The sequence below is a fragment of the Acyrthosiphon pisum genome, chromosome A2 (genome assembly GCF_005508785.2).
Source record: "Acyrthosiphon pisum isolate AL4f chromosome A2, pea_aphid_22Mar2018_4r6ur, whole genome shotgun sequence".
Lineage (NCBI taxonomy): Eukaryota > Metazoa > Arthropoda > Insecta > Hemiptera > Aphididae > Acyrthosiphon > Acyrthosiphon pisum.
In genome coordinates this window covers 31,501,605-31,521,024 of record NC_042495.1, presented here as the reverse complement: position 1 = coordinate 31,521,024, position 19,420 = coordinate 31,501,605, and the positions used below count along the sequence as shown (strand labels likewise).

At 30.7% G+C, this 19,420-nt stretch overlaps 1 protein-coding gene across 1 annotated transcript in view; it reads right to left on the bottom strand.

Annotated features, from left to right (window-relative positions):
• LOC100163944 (tetraspanin-2A) overlaps positions 1-19,420 on the bottom strand; it is a 324,826-nt gene that overhangs the window by 62,885 nt on the left and 242,521 nt on the right. The window lies entirely within an intron of this gene.

The following is a 19,420-nucleotide window of genomic DNA, read 5'->3' as shown; positions in this document are numbered from 1 at the left end:
AAAAAAAAAAAAAAAAAACACACATCATGTAAAATCAATACATTCATCACTTCGTTCAGAATCTAATATTGTGACAAACAACAGCTATATAATATATAGGTATAACATTACTTATGAATGCCGGTTGGGATTGTTATTTTGATGATGACTGCCCAATGTAGAACAGCTGATAATTAGACGTACGAATCGTTGTAAGTGTTGAGTATCATAAAAAAAAGCCAATTTTAGATTCTGAGCGGAGCGATGAAGCTAGTGGTTTTACAATGGTGTTTATTTATTTATTTATTTTTTTTATTTTTTTTTTATATTCTGTATACAAAATTTCTACCAGAAGGAATCCTTCGATTTCCACATATAGTATCTTATCTTTTAGCAAATTGGACCAAGATGGTACTTTAAAAAGGTCATTTTTCGATTTTCTCAATAGTTATTTAATGCCACGGGAAAAAGTAATGAAAAATTACGAAAAAACACTAAAAATGGGATTTTAATTTCTAACGCTTTGTTTATCACCATAGAAACGAATAAAAAATTATAATATTTTAATATTAATTCAACTAACATGATAAAATAAATAATAACAAAATATAAAATATCTAGACTGACAAACCGTCTCCGCTCAGAGTCGTTTTTCTTATACAATGATATTATATCATTGAATTCAAGTCTAATTCAAGACCCGCTTGTAACCTACTGTACAGCAGAGCGACATCCACTTACCTGCTTTTTTTTAGAAAGAGTCTACCGTGACTTTTCGGGATTCCGCAAAAATGCACAGACATGATATCATGTGCAATGCTGATTATTGTGAAAAGATATATTGATAAAGGTACAAATATTTTAAAATAATTGTTCGTGCGAGACCGACTGCCAATTTTACGCGATATGTTTTATCCAGCTCTGAACGTTTAAATTGAACATACCATCATCAAAATGAACTCCCAGTGAACCGACAACCGGAAAAAATAATGTACAGTTCTATAAATAAATTACAATGATGTAACATTACAGTTCGCAACTATATAATATCATTTAATATTGAAAAGTTAAGAGTGGTGCAAATCAACTGCATTCTTAATCTGCGTACTAAATTGTAATTAGGACCGATTATTTTTTATTGCTTAATAATTTCCAACGTTGTACAGACCACGATAATACAACAATTACTTAAGATTAAATTAATATTCAAAGTAATACTAGCTAACCTCATACACCTAACGACTATAGAAATAACTTAAATTTAAAACAAAATAGTCACGATTCATTGTAAATTATATTCTAAAACATAAAACTAATTTTCTAGAAAAAACAGTTATTAACTATTAATTATTTTTTTTTATAGACTCTGAGCGAAGCGAGGAAGCTAGTGGTTTTACAATGGTGTTTATTTATTTATTTTTTTATCCTGTATACAAAATGTCTAAGATTTTCTCAATAATTATTTGATGCCACGGGAAAAACCACCAACAAATTACAAAAAACCTCTAAAAACGAGATTTTAATTATTTCTGACGCTTTGTCTATCACCATGGAAACGAATGAAAAATAGTAATATTATAATATAATAGCAATTAAACTTACAGGCTATTATAAGTAATAACAATATAAAATATCTGGACTGATTAACAATCTCTGCTCAAAATATACAATGATATTATATCATTGAATTCAAGTTCAATACAATTCATTAAACATTGACCTACTTGTAACCTACTGTACAGCAGAGTGACATGCACTTGCCTGTTTTTTTTTTTTAAATAATCTTATCAATGCATATTGTTTTTAGATTCTGAGTGGTGTGGTTTTACAATGGTGTTTATTTTTTATCCTATATACGAAATTTCTATCAAAAGGAGTGCTTTGATTTCAACATAATATGTAGTAACTAATCTTTTAGCAAATTGCACAAAGGTGGTACTTTCGAGAAGTAATTTTTCCATTTTTTTCAATAGTAATTTGATAGTTAGACAAATTACGAAAAACCACTTAAAAGGGGATTTTAAATTCAAACGCTTTTTTTTTATCACTATAGAAACGAATAAAAAATATTAATATTATAATATCAATTATTAAACTTACAGGCTATAATAAGACGTAATAACGATATAAAATATCCAGACTGACAAACAGTCTCTGCTCAGAATCATTTCCTCATACAATATTATTATATCATTGAATTCAATACCAACTTGTAACCTACTGTACAGCAGAGTGACATCCGCTTACCCGCTTTTTTTACCATTATTTTTTATATTAATGTGTCACAACTAGTGTAACCTCGCAAAATCTGAAGGGCACGATTCAGTATCTGGGATACAACTCGTTGGCAGCCCATATAATATTACTATGACTCGGTACCTTTGATACGATTTTATGCCATCTTATATAGACATATAGTACAAACTCACATCTCTAGACGGGATAATGTAATGGAATTATCTCCGAACATATTAGGCCGACAGACGACGGTCTCCGGTCAAATCCGACGTTTTTCTCATCGCGTACTATGAGATTTATCTTTGTAAGCATATTTGTAACGTCCATTATTACGACAGTGACCTACTCACAACCATTATATTGTTGTAGGTGCGCTCGACGCGGAAACAACTATCCAGCAGAGCGATTTTTCCGGATGATTTTTGTTTTTTTTTGTTTCGCGTTCAAGTCGTCGCACATTATAGAGTCGTACAAAACGCTTAACGAGGTGATGTGAATAATGTTTTGTGTACAACATATTTAATTTAATTTATGGTTTTTTTTTCCTTTTCATTTTCCATTAAACACGTTAATAATAATAATTCACGTCCGAGTGCGTGTACACACTTTTTGTTCGTTTGTTTTTTGTGTTTTTTTTTTTTTTTTTAATTATTAATGCGTTACGCATACCGGATGTGAATAATAGAGCTCCGAGTGCCGACAGACCATCGTTGCTCCTTTATGTCGTTGTTTTGAATATTGTTTGTAATATTCGTAAAAAGCCGCGTAATGTGCATTTTATACTGTCGGATTTACGTCGTGGACGAGTTTTTGACCGACTGCATTTGGTGCTCCCAAGATAGTCTTCAAATAATAATTATTATAGTATTATCATTGTGACTGAGCTTTTTTCTGCATACTCGGTCCGTCGCCTTTAGATTTTTTTTGTTCTCCGCACATCCACAGTTTTGAGACTGATCGGTTCCCTCGAGGCTTACTTCGTTTTTAGAATATAATCATATTAGGTCGGACCACCTTATAGTTCCGTTATGTCCGTCCGTCGGTTATCAGTAGTTGGTTACGATGGTTGATTTTAAGATATTAATTATTATTGACTTTATTTCATAGTCACCTTACATAGTTACGGTTGTTTGTTTTAAGATATTACAACATCGGTTCTATTCAAAGTGAATTCTTTTTCATCATTATTAAAAAAATAATCAAATAAGACTATTCAAAATAGATTCAAAGTAGCCAATATTAATAATAGGCATCTAACCTTAGAGTTATCAAATAATTATTTTTAATTGTATAGTATGGAATCATAGTTTATTGTGTTGTGATAAAATACGATTGGAATCCGACAATTTCGTACATTTTCAGAGTGAGCTGTCTTCTAACTCGTTTAAGTTTCGTAGGCCACTTTTTATCCGTCCATCCGTTAGTTACCGGTTCGTATTAAGAATGTATAACCACGGTTCTATTCAAAGTAAAATCAATCTAGCCATTATTAAAAAAATATTAAAATGTGATCATTTAAAATAAATAGGTTGTCAAATAATTTTTTTTAAATTGTCTAATATGGAATATTAGTTTATTGTGTTGTGTTAAAATGTGTTTAAAATCCGGAAATTTAGCACGCTCGCAGAGTGAGCTATGCTAACTTGTTTGGGTTTCTAAACATAAGTATAAAATATCTTATATACCTGCTGTGTCCGTACGGTAGATATCAGTAGGTATACTTGGTTACGATTGTCGATTTTAAGATATTTCTTTATTCACTTTATTTCATAGTTACGATTACTTGCATTAGATAATATGTTATAACAACGGTTCTATTCAAAGTAAATTTTATTCTTACTAGCCAGTATTAAAAAAATTACCAAATATGACTATTCAAAATAGATTCATAATGGCCAATATTAAAAATAAGTATCTAACTTTATAGGTTGTCAAATAATTATTTTAAAATTGTCTAATTTGGAATTATAGTTTATTGCTTAATATTAAAATGCGTTTAGAAACCAGAAATTTAGCAAAAAATTCACAGTGAGATGTGCTTATTTGTTTGGGTTTCCAAATATAAGTTTAAAATATATTATATCACCGTTGTATCTGACCGAAAGTCATCAGTACTTGGTTACGATTTTTGATTTTAAGGTATTTATTTACTCATATTATTTTATAGTCATCTTACATAGTCATGATTGTTTGCATTAGATAATATGTTATAAAATCGGTTCTATTCAAAGTAAATTCTAGCCAGCCAAATTCGTCGTTCACAGGAATAAACCTCCTATGTGCCAAATTTATGATATTGAGGTTTTCGTATCCCTGAATTCAGAAAAAAATTAGCTATATATTGATAAAATCTCCTATGTGCTATCTGCATCCTAAAATTAATGAAAAATAATAAATACATTTTCCTATGTGGTACCTACTAATCGTTTATGAAATATCTCCTATGTGCAGCTATCTCCACCGTAGAAAAATCATCCTATGTGTTACCAAATATAAATTGTTTATGAAATAACTCCTATGTGATTTCTTTATTTAAAACGTTTTTCGCGTTTCCTGAAAACTACGCTTTTTTCACATAGGAGGTTTATTCCCGTGAGCGACGCAATATTAAAAAATAGGTACCTACATTTATATAGGTTATCAAATAATTATTTTGAAATTTCGTAATATGGAATCATAGTTAATTGTGTTGTGTTATAACTTATAATACGTCGAAAATCCGGCGGTTTAGTACATTATCAGAGTTGTCTCCAAACTTGATAAAGTTTCTAAACGAATGTTTAAAATATCTTATATAATATACTCGTTGTGTATGTCAGTCGGTTATTAGTACTTGGTGACGATTGTTGATTTTCAGATATTTACTTATTCACATAATTTTATAGTTACTTTACAGTTTACATAGTTACGGTTGTTTGCATTAGATGAGTTGTTATAACATCGGTTCTATTAAAAGTTAATTCTTACTAGCCAATATTAAAAATAGATATTTAAATTTACATATATTGTTATCAAATTAGTTTAAAATATCTTATATTATACTCGTTGTGTCCGTCTGTTAGTTATCTGTACTCGGTTACGATTTTCAATATAATATATAACTGACAAACACACACACACACACACACACACACACACACTTTTTCTTTTAATGAGGCTTTATCGTCGTGTTATTTAATAAGTAAAACATTAAAATACCGAATTTTCTATTCGCACGTCAAAAGACACACACCGTCGATTCACAATAATAACCACGTCCTTTGTTCGGAGTTCTTTTAAATTTCATATCATAATAATAATATAATAAAGGTCGCGCGGCGTGTGACGACTAAAACTGCGACGGTGTGCGTTCATTTTTACGTTCGTCGAACCGACTCAAACGCGTGACTGGGCGACTTAAGACCTTCGCACACAAACTCGCGGCGCAGTTCTTCGCCAAGTCAAGTTTCCTTCAAACGAATTTTCGTCTCTCGTCCCTCCCTCTCCGTTGGAGACGGCCTTTGAGTGCATCGGCGTGGGGGAGATTTATACGCCCGTCGAGCTTTACTTATATTTAATGCAAACGCCTAATGCGCCGGGACCATTAAAAAAGCGCGAGACGCGGAAAGCCTCGAGGCTTGTCTCAAATAAAAAGCGGAAAAACATCCAAAGGTCGTGTAGGCACTGTATATATATACGTTCGAAGACCGCGGCTTTTACATTTCGATCTCGGCAAACGTTGCGGTGGCGTGCGATTCTGGGGGGTAAAGGTCTAAGAAATCAAACGCCGGCGTATATAATATAGTCGAAAGGAGATGTAGACTACCGGTGTGGGCGTGTGTGTACACAATGCGGTGGTGCTTTTCGAAAAGCTCTTAAGAGATATATTTTCTCGTACGGCCCTGAGCCCCCTTTTTTTTTTTTAGCTAAACAAACGAGAATAAATTAGCGACATCGCAGCCCCGACGAGGTTTACACGTCAAATGCATACGACGACGTATTATATGTATAGTTTGTACAGTGTTTACAATATACACAACACATAACACACATATACCCACACTCACACCCACACACACCCACTTACGCACAAACACGACGACATGTTGATTTCGATTTTGCCGACTTTCAATGGAAATAAAAGTGAAAAGCTCGGCGAATCTTTTCGATATTATTATTCCACTTTTCGCGTTTGTAAGCCAAAGTTGTAATTATTATAATTTTTTTCTATTTGAAGTGTAGATAATACAATACGTATAGGTACCTATAGTATTATTACAATATCGCGAGTGCGTTGATGATGTTTTTTTCATACTAAGTATATTATAATCTGCCCATAAACATACTCGCGGAACGATAATAATATTTTTAATGCTTCTATGTTCGTTATGTCCGTGATTGAATTCTAGTGATATGAGTCTCTAGTAAATTTACATGGTACAATTTTACGGCTAAGGTGAATTGACCGTGAATTTACAAAAACAAATTATTTACCCATGCACGTTTTTTTTACCTTTCTAAAAAACGAGTGACCACTTAGTTGTGTCTTTTTATATTTTTTGCACATAATATAATAGGATTACAATATAAATAGGAATATTTATAAAATTCTAATGACCAATGAGTGAAATGGATCGTTGTGATTATTTATATTGAATACCACATTTCTATTTCTATTTCAATTTTATTATTGTTTTTTTTTTTATTTTTTGGTCACAAAGGCCAATTTTTTACATTTTAATTCATATTTTTATATAATATGGGTTTATAATATTATGTAAACATGGTGTGGAACAGGAAAACCTGACAGATGAAATAACTTTCGCTTTTATATTTTAAAATTTTTAAAATTGTCTTTTTTATTTAACATTTATAGTCATTTGCGCTTCAGGTATGATAAAAAATTTAATTTTCATTACTGAAAATAAAAAAAATAAAAAAAATTGGTTTAAATTTTTTTGGAAAATTTCAAAATAGCCAATGTGTAAATCTGATTTTTATAGCCAAGTAGTTAATTTTTTAGAATGTTTTAAAATATCAATATTTTTCGAGTAAATTAATTTAGCACGTAGAACTGTTTTCAAAATATTATACATATATCAGAATTTCATGACATAAGTATATTTCATAAATTATTTACTAACCATATAATTTTCACAATTTTAGATGTAGGTACTTTTAAGCAGTATAATTTTTTTTTTTTTATGAGGTTTTCCTGTTACATACTGTTTATTACAATTTATATCAATTAAAGAGATTATTGATTTGAGTTTATTATAACTATAACTTTTATACATTCATGATAATATAATATATTCATTAAAGTTATTCTAAAAGATAGGTTGCTCAATATTTCTGTATGTGCCAACTGCCAACTAATTAAATAATAAAAAAAACGGGAAGTGAATGTCGATCTGCTGTACAGTAGGTTACAAGTGGGTCAATGATATCATATCTTTGTATAAGAAAAACGATCCTGTGCGGAGACGGTTTGTCAGTCTGGGTATTTTATATAATAATTATATTGTTATTGTTTAATATAGCCTGTAAGTTTAATTGATATTAATATAATATTACTATTTTGTATTCGTTTCTATTGTGATAAACAAAGCGTTAGAAAATTAAATCCCTTTTTTAGCGGTTTTTCGTAACTTGTCGGTGGTTTTTCCCGTGGCATCAAATAATTATTGAGAAAATCGAAAAATAACCAGGTTATGTACAGGTCCTGTCTATAGTACCATCTAGATCCAATTTTCTAAAAGATAAGATACTATATTATGTTGAAATCAAAGCACTCCTTCTGATAAAAATGTCGTATATGGGAAAAAGAAATAAACACTTTTGTAAAACGTTTAGCTTCTTCGCTCTTCTCAAAATCTAAAATTATTGACAGTATTATCTTCGTAATAATAGGCCAATTGAGCAAATGAGCTGAGTTATCACTCTGTAAAATAATACTTAAGGACTTAAGCACAGGGGTCAGTGCGGGTCCTCGAGCGACAGATTCGTATTTTTGTGAGTTTATTTATGCATACATGTATAATAAATGTCGTTCATTAGTGTGAGAATTGTTACCTTATTTTGTATACCATCAAGATATAGATATGCGACAGTGGCCCCCAACGTGGGGCTCGAACCCTCGACCCTTACATTAAGAGTCTCGTGCTCTACCGACTGAGCTAGCCGGACATCTATAAATTCTTATCTAAATCTAATTATTTTTATACAATTTTACGGTATAATAAAGATAATATATTGCTTTATTTTATATTAATCGTCTTGCCTTCTTCACATAATATTGTGACAATATAATTTTGGAAACATTTTCAATGGACCCACTATATCTCACAGGCTGTCAAACTAATTTTAGTCCGCCGTCCACTTCCTGAATCAATAACTTTCTAAAGCCCCCCCTCCAATTTTTCTTATCCTACCATCTGTAGTGCATATTGAGAATATCAGTAGTTATTGTAATTATTATATTTAAATACACCATACCTATCTTATGTCTGATTTCAAACTTCCATGATTAATGAGAACAAGTAAACAAATATAATTAAAACACATACTTGATTATATTTAAAATTATATTTTTAGAGTTCAAACATCAATCGCTAGTCTGAATCATATTTAAAAATATTTTTATTTAAATTAAATTAAAACGTATCTAATGTGAAGGATAGACCCGATGCCCTTTGACAAGTTTGTTAATATCAGGCCAAGTGGAATCGTGCGCACATGTGGTAGGTATTGAATTTTAATTTGATGTATAAGGAGAACATATTTTTTTTGCTTTTTTTAATCACCTATCGTCCCTCTAGTCCTCTTCAACGCCCCTAAAATGTCTTCGGGTCTTATACCGCTCCCCCTCTCCTTGGTGGCAGCCAACGCCCACAGAGAGATGATTTCACCCACATACATACATACTGCGGTGTACATCAATGTTTAATAAACATTTACCAATTTCAGCTTACATTTTTTTACAAAAAATCCACAAACTGTTTTTATCATTTATATTACTACGACCCGCCGGTAGAGGTACGCGGTACAGTGAGTTTCGTTTCGCCTTAACGCTCAATAAGAACAAGTAGGGATCAACATTTCCAGAAAAAAAAAGGTTTTCCGAAAAAAACCCGGGTTTTCCCGTTTTTTTCGGAAAAATTGAGAAAAATTGGTTTCATTTAAAATTTCCGGAAAAAATGGTTTTGACAAAAAAAACTGGTTTTTTTCCTGAAAAAATTGAAAAATTGAATGAAAAAAATGATTTTTTTTTTTCTAAAGAACTGAAAAAGTAATGTATAGTGGAAACAATCTAATAAATAATGATAGTTGATAATCATATTACATACATATTATTATATATATACCATACCTAAGTTAATGTCTGTAGTAGATAAATCTAGAGGATTCTATACTTGATTTATAAATAATTATCATTTGTAATATTAACTACTAAAGTACTAACTATGAAGTATTTACTAATTAGTTTTTTCTTATTATTTATTAATACCTATTATTTTATATTTAAATATATTATATTTTATATATTTTATACCAACTCACTAAGTTTGAAAATATAAAAACTATCAAATAGTTACTATAGTTATCACTCACCAGTCACTGTAATATAATTTATAAACCTATCAGCCAGTTACTATAATACCTTATTAGTTATTAGTTATTAAAAATATGAATAGACAATAAGTATACAATTTTTAACATTTAAAAATACAGGTGATTTATTTTCGTTAAAATACCCACTCCCACATAAATACTAAATTGATATGGAACTACGTTATTTTTAGTATAAATATTGAAATATCCGTATTAATATTTTTAAATTTTAATACAATAATACATTGATAACCGTATTGGCAAATGTGAAATGACAATGACAGGTTTCCTTATCTATTTTTTAAAATGCTTTTTGTTTACATAGATTATTTTAATTTTTAAGCGTAAATAACATTTTTTAATTTTCCAAAAACTTCGGTTTTTTTTCGGAAATGTATTATTTCAATATTCTCCAATTTTTCCACGTTTTCCGAGGCTCTGTGAAAAAAACCGTTTTTTTTCTAAATTTTCCAGAATTTTTCCGGCATTTTGATCCGTAAGTACAAGTAGTGAGGTAATTTTTCCTATACGTTTTTTTTTTGTGTAAATGTTCGTGTCAATTTTCAAAAAGTTGAAAGTTTTATAATTTATCATAATTCATTTCTTATCAAATAAATCTTTTTATATTATATAGTAATAGTATATTTAACCTTCAAAATTATATTTAAAACTATGCACTCTCATTAATATTTATCCATTTTAATATTATTGAACATAATACCATGGTAAATACAAAATACAAATCATTAAATATATAATATTATATATACCTATATCAATATAATATAATGTTTATCTCGGTAATAAATGTGCATTTTTATTTTTTATTAAAAATGTTGTATTTTTACTTCAGTATACCCGAAAAATTGATTACGTTAAGAAAAATACATAAAAACTAAAAAAGTCAACATTTTCGAATTTTCATGTTTACATCTCTAGTCATCACACTCCAGTATCTCAATTTAAGTTCAGACATCTCAGGTATCGGCCGCCGTGACCGATTGATGTATGTGTATAACGAATGACATCAAATATCTCTAAATTTCTTACGTAATAAACTAATAACGCTCGCCCTCAGTCACAATGGTTATTGTATTAATGACACGATCTTTACCGCCGATAGTAAGACTATCGTAGTTACGAATATTCCCATAATCTTTCGTACCCTTTTTTTTCCAGGCGTGGACAGCGTGATTTTGGATTTTCTTTATTTCTTCGATCCGTTCACAATATTCATCATTATCGTAAAAAAGTTTTAGCGCATTTTTATCTTTTGTTATAAATGTTGTATTTTCACTTCAGTATACCTCAAAAATTAATCGAGTTAAGATAAATACACTAAAACTAACATTTTCAAAGAAAATCGAAAATTTCAATGAAAACAAAAATTTTCAAACTTACATTTCTATAGGATCAAGTAATATTCGTAACAAGAGTCGGGTCCAAACCGAAGTTTAAAATATTATATCGTATCGATTGCTGTGGGTATAGGTACCTACGAATCGTAACGTTTTGACAGGATCGAATTCTACGCGTGTGTACTACACACTTCCTTTGAACGTATATTATTATTATTATTACACAACGAATAAAAAAATGTTTATATGTTTTTTTTTTTTTTTATCGTATCGCTGGTCATGCGTAAAAAAAGTAATAACAATAATAACGTTATTAACAAACACAAATTGTTGGGACGTTTGTGTGCATTACAAATTATAGCAAAACACGATTATGAACGTTTTCCATTAATAATAAAGTAAGGGTCAAAACGGTTGCGTATATTTTGAAAAAGGTTCTATAACGTGTATATAGGTAGGTACATATGGTTTATACCTATGGTTGATCACGACCGTTTGTGATCGCTCATGAGCGTAAAAATGTACAACGTTTGATCGTTCAGTCCGTTTCGTTGTAAAAATGTATTATTATTATTTTATTACCATAATTTAATAATTATGTTACTATACGATTTATAATGACTATATAGCATACGATATTGTAACGTGGAACAATAAAATCATACAGAGTGATTCGCCAAGCATACGCACACTATCATTTTTTTCTACCAATGATAAAGAATTTATTTAGATTATGATTTTTGAGATTCTTAAAATATATACCTACTTACTCGAAGACCATTTTTTTAAACAATTTTTTCCTACTACTCAAGAAGTGTCCTGTGTCCTTTGGCGCATAAACATGGCGTGTCTTTCAAACGAGAACTCTAATTTTTTACGGTAAGCTATTAAGCAGATAACTTTTTTGAAAATGTTTGCGTGCCTAATTCAAAATTTCAACAATAGTAGTTTCTCAGTTATTTAAATACTTGTGCAAAGTCCTTAAAAATGGTTTCACAAAAATAAAAGATAAGCTGTTGATTATTATACTTGGACCATTTTTAAAAAAAATATTTATGTTGATATAGATTAATATTAATTACTAATATTTCGAAATCACCATATACCATATAATTATATCTTACAAGCCCTCTATAGTGGACCTATACTCTTTAGTACACAAAGTTACAAACTCAAAACCTACTCTCAATATTTCGATTCTGATCCACCAAATAATTTACAATAGAAAAGAGTAGTTCTCGTTTGAAAAATTAAAGTTTGTATCTCCACAGAACACTTCTAAAGTTGTACAAAATATCTCGAAAAGTTGAAAATATGAAATTTGGGTATAAATATTTGAAAATTCCAAAAAATAGATTTTGAACAACTATATTGATACATTAGAATAATTTCATTCAACACCCCTATAACTTGAGCCAAACATAGACTGCAAAATATTATATTCTTCTGCGTTGAGTATATAATATATTTAAGAAATTAATATTTTGCAATGTATCAATTTCATTAAAATTGGTTTTTAGGAATAAAACTCTAAATAAAACGACCACAACTTACCTATACTTCTGCAGCAGTTGAAAGAAACACAATTAATTATTGTGAATAGTATTTTTACAAAACATGAGTATACAATATTATAATAATATAATTTTTTTTAAATTATTTTATACGTTACACCATACTAAAATGGAATAAATTAGTTGTTAAATTTCTTAAAATTCTTATGATTACACTTTAAATTTAATATTATAATTTTTCACCCAACAACTAGTTGGTATTTTGTATATTTTATTTCGTGATTTCAGAATTTTTTATAAACAGTTTGATATTTACATTTTTTTTTATGTGCAATGGCATTTCATTAAATGTGTCGACGTACTTAAATAATCCAGAAAATGTTTGCCAATTATACATTGGAACCCCTAAATACCGGAGCCCCTAGGTCACTGACATCTTGTCCGGCATTCAGAGGGTTCAGTTTGCATAAAGTTTGTGTGTTGCTCCCAAATAAACGTCCACTATTCGGAGGTGCCCGGTGTTTAAAGGTGTCCGTCATGAGAGGTCTCACTGTATATTGAATTTATAATACGCTAGAGTGTATTAGATTTAACGAGGGGGGATAAAACGTGCTAGAAATATTTAAAATATTATAAATTGCTCGAGTCGATGTTTTAATACCGGTGCAAACCGGTGCATCGTTTTTCGGTGGTTTTCGTAGACTTTTCGCCAGTTCCGTATTAGCAATGTCTCTCTGTTCTTCGCGAAACGATGATAATATTATTCTGATATTGTGTATTTAATACCACTCGCAAACCCATCGCATAAATATCATCACGTCGGTCGGTCGGTCGGTTTATATCACATAAAATATTTACATATTATGCGCACGAATGTTTAAGATTTATGAGCCGTCGAGCATTCGAAAGCGCACAAGTGTGATGTACGGTACGGTTTCGGGTGCACGTTAACCGTTATATTATATGGCGTTCACGCGAGTGTAGTCTAAGTTCCAACGCATTATTTTGATTACAATAATTTATTAATTATCGATGAAACGTTTGCATAATATTATTGTCATTATTATTATTATTAAAATATACAAATATAACGCGACTGCATAATACTATGACGTGGTGGTGGTGATATATATACTCGTAATTTGTGGGCGTTATATTCTGAAGTAAAATTATGCACTTAATATTATTTAATCTTTGCAGGCGTTACGACGTGTATGATGTATCAAGTGAAATTACACAGTAAAAATTGGTTTTTTGCGTTAGCATTTTCCATTAAACATAATATTTATTGAATACCGGTAAAACCGAAAATCGATACCAAAACTGAAAATAATATTGAAAAAAAAATAATAATCGGTTTTCAAAATCATAAGAAATAAATACCAATACCCAAAACCAAAATCGAAGTAGGAAAAAATAATTGTGCTTAGTTTCTCCGTAGGAGTCATAACAAGGAAACTTTTGACGTAAGAAATTATATACAAAGCTATGTTCTAACGCACTATTTCAATACTTACAATAATTTATTAATCATCGATAAAACGTTACCATTTTAATAGTATATTATTATTATAAAATACAAATATAACGCAACTGCATAATACTATGACGTGGTTGTGGTTTTATATATACTCGTAATTTATGGACGTTATACTCTGAAGTAAGATTATTCGCTTAATATTATTTAATCTTTGCAGGCGTTACGACGCGTATGATATATAAAAATAAATTGGTTTTTGCGTTAACATTTTCTATTAAACATAATATTTATTGAATACCGGTAAAACCGAAAATCGATACCAAAACCGAAAATAATATCGAAAAAAAAAATAATAATCGGTTTTCAAAATCATAAGAAATAAATACCAATACCCAAGACCAAAATCGAAATCGGAAAAAATAATTGTGCTTAGTTTCTCCGTAGAAGTCATAACAAGGAAACTTTTGACGATATGACGCAAGAAATTATATACAAAGCTAAGTTCTAACGCACTATTGCAATACTTACAATAATTTATTAATTATCGATAAAACGTTACCATTTTAATATTATATTGTTATTATGAAATACAAATGTAATGCAACTGTATAATACTATTACGTGGCAGTGGTGTTATTATACTCGCAATTTATGGGAGTTATACTCCGAAGTAAAGTTCTTCACTTAATATTATTTAATCTTTGCAGGCTTATGATGTGTATGATATATCAAGTTAAATTGCTCAATACAAATTGGTTAGCATTTTTATTAAACATAATATTTTTTTATGACGACCACGTTATTATGCGACTGATATTACTAGCATCTCAGTGGTTGGACATCAAAGGCGAAATCAATAGTATGACATGTTTGAGGGGGCTTTTGAAAATTTTGGGAGGGCTTGGACTCCAAATCACCCCTTGTTTGTTTCTATGTTGGACATAGTAGCCATATCAACCCAGGCTTGAAACCGATATTGGGTACCGATTTTGAATACCGGTTAAAACCGATAACAGCCGAAATCGATACCAAAACCGAGAACAATTGGTATTGAAAAAAATTCATACCAGTTATCAAACCGAAATTAAAATCAGAATACAAAATACCGATACTCAAAAGGAAAAAAAAATCGAAATTGGAAAAAATATTTTCGGTTTCAAGTACTGAATTTTAAACCCATCATTATGCATAACCACGTAGGTTCTCCGAAGAAGTCTTAACAAGTAAACTTTTGATAATATGACGTAAGAAGTTGTATACATAACTAAGTTCTGACGCACTATTGCGATAATTACAATAATTTATTTATTGATAAAACGTTTGCATAATATATTATTATTATATGTATACAAATAGAACGCAACGGTAAAATATTATGTGGTGGTGACGTTATATATTTGCGTAATTTATGGGCGTACTCCGAAGTGAAATTGTTCACTTAATATTATAATTTAATCTTTGCAGGTGTTATGATGGGTATAATATTATAATGTATTACCTAAGTTCAATTACCCAATAAAAATTGGTTGGTTAGGTTAGCATTTTTTTATTAAACCTAATATTTTTTATGACGACGTTATTATGTTTGTGCTATGACTAGCATCTCAGTGATTGGACATCAAAGGCGAAACGAATAGCATGACATGCTTGACGGGGCTATTGAAAATGTTGGGAGTGCTTGGACCTCAAATCACCCCCCCCCCCCCCACCGCCACCTATTTGTTTCTATGTTCGACATAGAATCCATATAAACTCATCATTGTGCGTAGGTTCTCCAAAGAAGTCTTAACTACGAAAACTTTTGTTAATAATATGACGTATGAAATTGTTTGTATAACTAAGTTCTAACGCACTATTGCAATAATTACAATAATTTATTTATCGATAAAATGTTCGCATAATATATTATTATCATTATTATTATTATGATTTACAAACAGGAGGCAACGGTATATTATGACGTGGTGGTGGTGTTATAATATATTCGCGCAATTTATGGGAGTTTTACTCCGAAGTAAAATTATTCACTTAATATAATTTAATCTTTGCAGGCGTTATGATGTGTATAATACCTATATCAAGTTAAATTACCCAATAAAAATTGGTTAGTCGCATTAGCATTTTTTTTTTTTTATTAAACATACTATTTCTTATGACGACGTTACTATGTGTGTGCCCTATACTGCTCTAAACCTACGGTCGTTCATCAACCATCCCAGTGGTGAGAAATCAAATGCGCAAATAGCGTTTGAGGTTTGGGACTTCATATTATTTTATTTTTGTAGATCTTGTGATGGGTATAGTATATTAATTTGTATTACCAAAAAAAAATAAAAAATGTTTGGTACTGAGTGAGAATATCGTTTATTAAACATAATATTTTTTATAGACGACGCTATTATGTGTGTTTGGTAATTATAGGTAAATAATTAGCCATCGTTGTTTGTAAGTTCTTCAAAGAAGTCTCGACAAGGATGCTTTTGATAATTTGTAAGAAATTATATGCATAATATTATTAATAAATATGGCAGAACCACACTTTGCGGTACGCCGCTCACCGTCGATTTTGTCTGTCGAATTACAATATTACGTAAAGTGCAAAAGACGTCCACGTAATTTGTGGTTGGACTCACAGAAGAAAATTGCACACAATGTGTGATGAGCATATTATACACATTTATGATAATATTGCTGTAAGCGAGCACGTAGAATGTCCTAATACATCAGCAACAGTTTAATATTTTCTTTCATCTTTCACGCTTCGTCAGAATTCATAACTTCCATTGTGATGAGAATCGTTCATCGGCTCAAGTAAGGCACACCACACCACTAAAGGTTTTTAATTTTCTTCTCGACTACACAATTCAAATACAAAGTTTTCCTCATACTTCAAGGCGCGAATACAAGGGAGAGGAGATTCCGCCCTCACCGTTCAGGCATAAGGTGCTTAAAAATATTTCACTCCCTCTGCATAACGAATACGTATGTGTTATATGCAATAAAATGTAATTTCGTTATTATTATTATCTTATGATATGCACGTACAATGATTATTAATTTATTCACTACCTATCAAAACTTAGAAATGATGCCTATGATGTTCATGGAGTAAATTTTTAAGTCCAGTCCCTCCCTTTATTCATTTCTAGATCCACGCCTGCATACTTCTATATTGTTCTATGTAAGTACTTAGTTAATTTATGAAGATATTGATTTACACGTAACAAAACTGTATTGTAGTACAGGAAAGTTTTCGAAGCTACGAACACGATATTTTAAATGCGTAACCGTTTAAGTATAAGGATCAATCGTCTGTGATATAGTATATAATATGTCTACAGTGAAACCTCTAAATACCGAACACTCACAGCCATTGAAGTTTTGTCCGCTATTTAGAGGTTTTAGTTTGTAGAAAGTCTATAGTTTGTCCTTTACATAACGTCCCCACTATTCGAAGGTGTCCATTATTTAGAAGTGTCTGCTATGGGAGATTTCACTGTATTATGTATATTAATATAATAGAAAAGAAAATATTACATGACAGTATAATGTCAATGTGGTTTCTTGTAAATTTAGGACGACTGTAACCGAATAAATTATACTCACACGAAACACAAACTTTTCGTACAATAAACACAATCATAATTTACGAGTTGACGCTTATTATTCACGAGTAAGATTGTGGCACATAACCACTACTCGTGGACCGTGGTATAAGACAATAATAATAATAATAGGGACGTCTTTGATATTTGTTTTGTGCACGTCGTCTCGGAATCGGTGACAGGGTCGTCGAGTCGCGGTCAGCCGTTGAAATCTAGCAAATATATTGTTAGGTTTCGAGAGAAAAAAAGAACGAATAAGACACATCGTCAAGGGCGACTTTACCCGTAACCCTTTTCGCCCGTTTGGAGCACCACCACTTGACACCTGAATGTTATCAGTATAGATCCTTCACGAGTACCCCCTCACATTGCACCTACAGACTAGGTATATGACGTATGATATATATATATATATATATATACTGTGGAGAGTGAATTATTTTTCACGACGTTATTCCAATCGACCCAGTCCCCTCGAAAGCGGGCGGGGTACTACTCCTTTTGCACACAAATGACTTCACTCGTTTTCACCAAACAACAATATTGTGATAAAGCAGTTTCCCCTTTTCGCCTAAAAATAATTGAGTTCGGTTCGCCCACAATATTTCGCGTTCTACATTTTCGGAAGGTCTATCTCAAAATTATTCAATTTTCATATTTTAGTGGAGACCTCCCATAACGGACGCCTCTGAATAGTGGACACCTCTGAATAGCTGGTAAATCTTTCGAGAACAAACTACACATGGAAAAAAATAAAAGTAATGATAACCATTTAAACAGTTCATATAACCCTACATTTTAAGTTAGCATAGCGACAGATTTAGTTGTTATTACCATTCAAATTTAGCAGTATTTATTTAGTTGTACTAACCTCTAGATAAATTAAATAAATATAAATTGCGGTTATCGCAACTAAACATATAAACAAATTTTACTACGAAAAACAGTCGTTGTAGGTAATGCATTACTTATTTTGCGGGGGAATTTTTCGCAGCACACAAAACCTCAAACTAAATATTGCTTTTGAATTTGTAACGATAATGACATAAATAACAAGAAAAACAGTTTTATCAACTGCTGTTAATAATTTAGTATCATATCACTTCACCAATTTATAGAAAAAAAAAACATTTTACCTTAATTAGTGTTGCCATATTCCACTGTCAAAGAAATAATTGGATAAAAATTAAAGTCACCCCGTATTAGCAATGTCACCTCAATTTACGGTAACTATGTAAATTAGCTATCCTACATTTTCGATTAGTTATTGTAACTAAATACAATGTTTAATATAACTATAAAATATTGTTGTTGGGCTTCCTACAAACTGAATCCTTTGCATAATTGTGGACAACATTTTAGTGACTGAGGAATGAGGATGTCTGGTATTTAGAGGTTTCTCTGTTATAAAGTGAGTAGATATGTGATTTTTGACAATTTTGTCTGTAAATAAAATACTTGATATCGGAGTCTTATGTGAAGTTATCATCTTTAAATGGACAGTTTAATCATTGTATATCCGTATACAACTTTGCGTAAAAATTCCCGTTTTCCCCGGCGCTTTTCGAAACTACTGTACAAATTTAAATCCTGATCTCCCAAATGCTATAAATAGATTATTTTTCCGATCGGAAAAGATACTGAAATTGAACA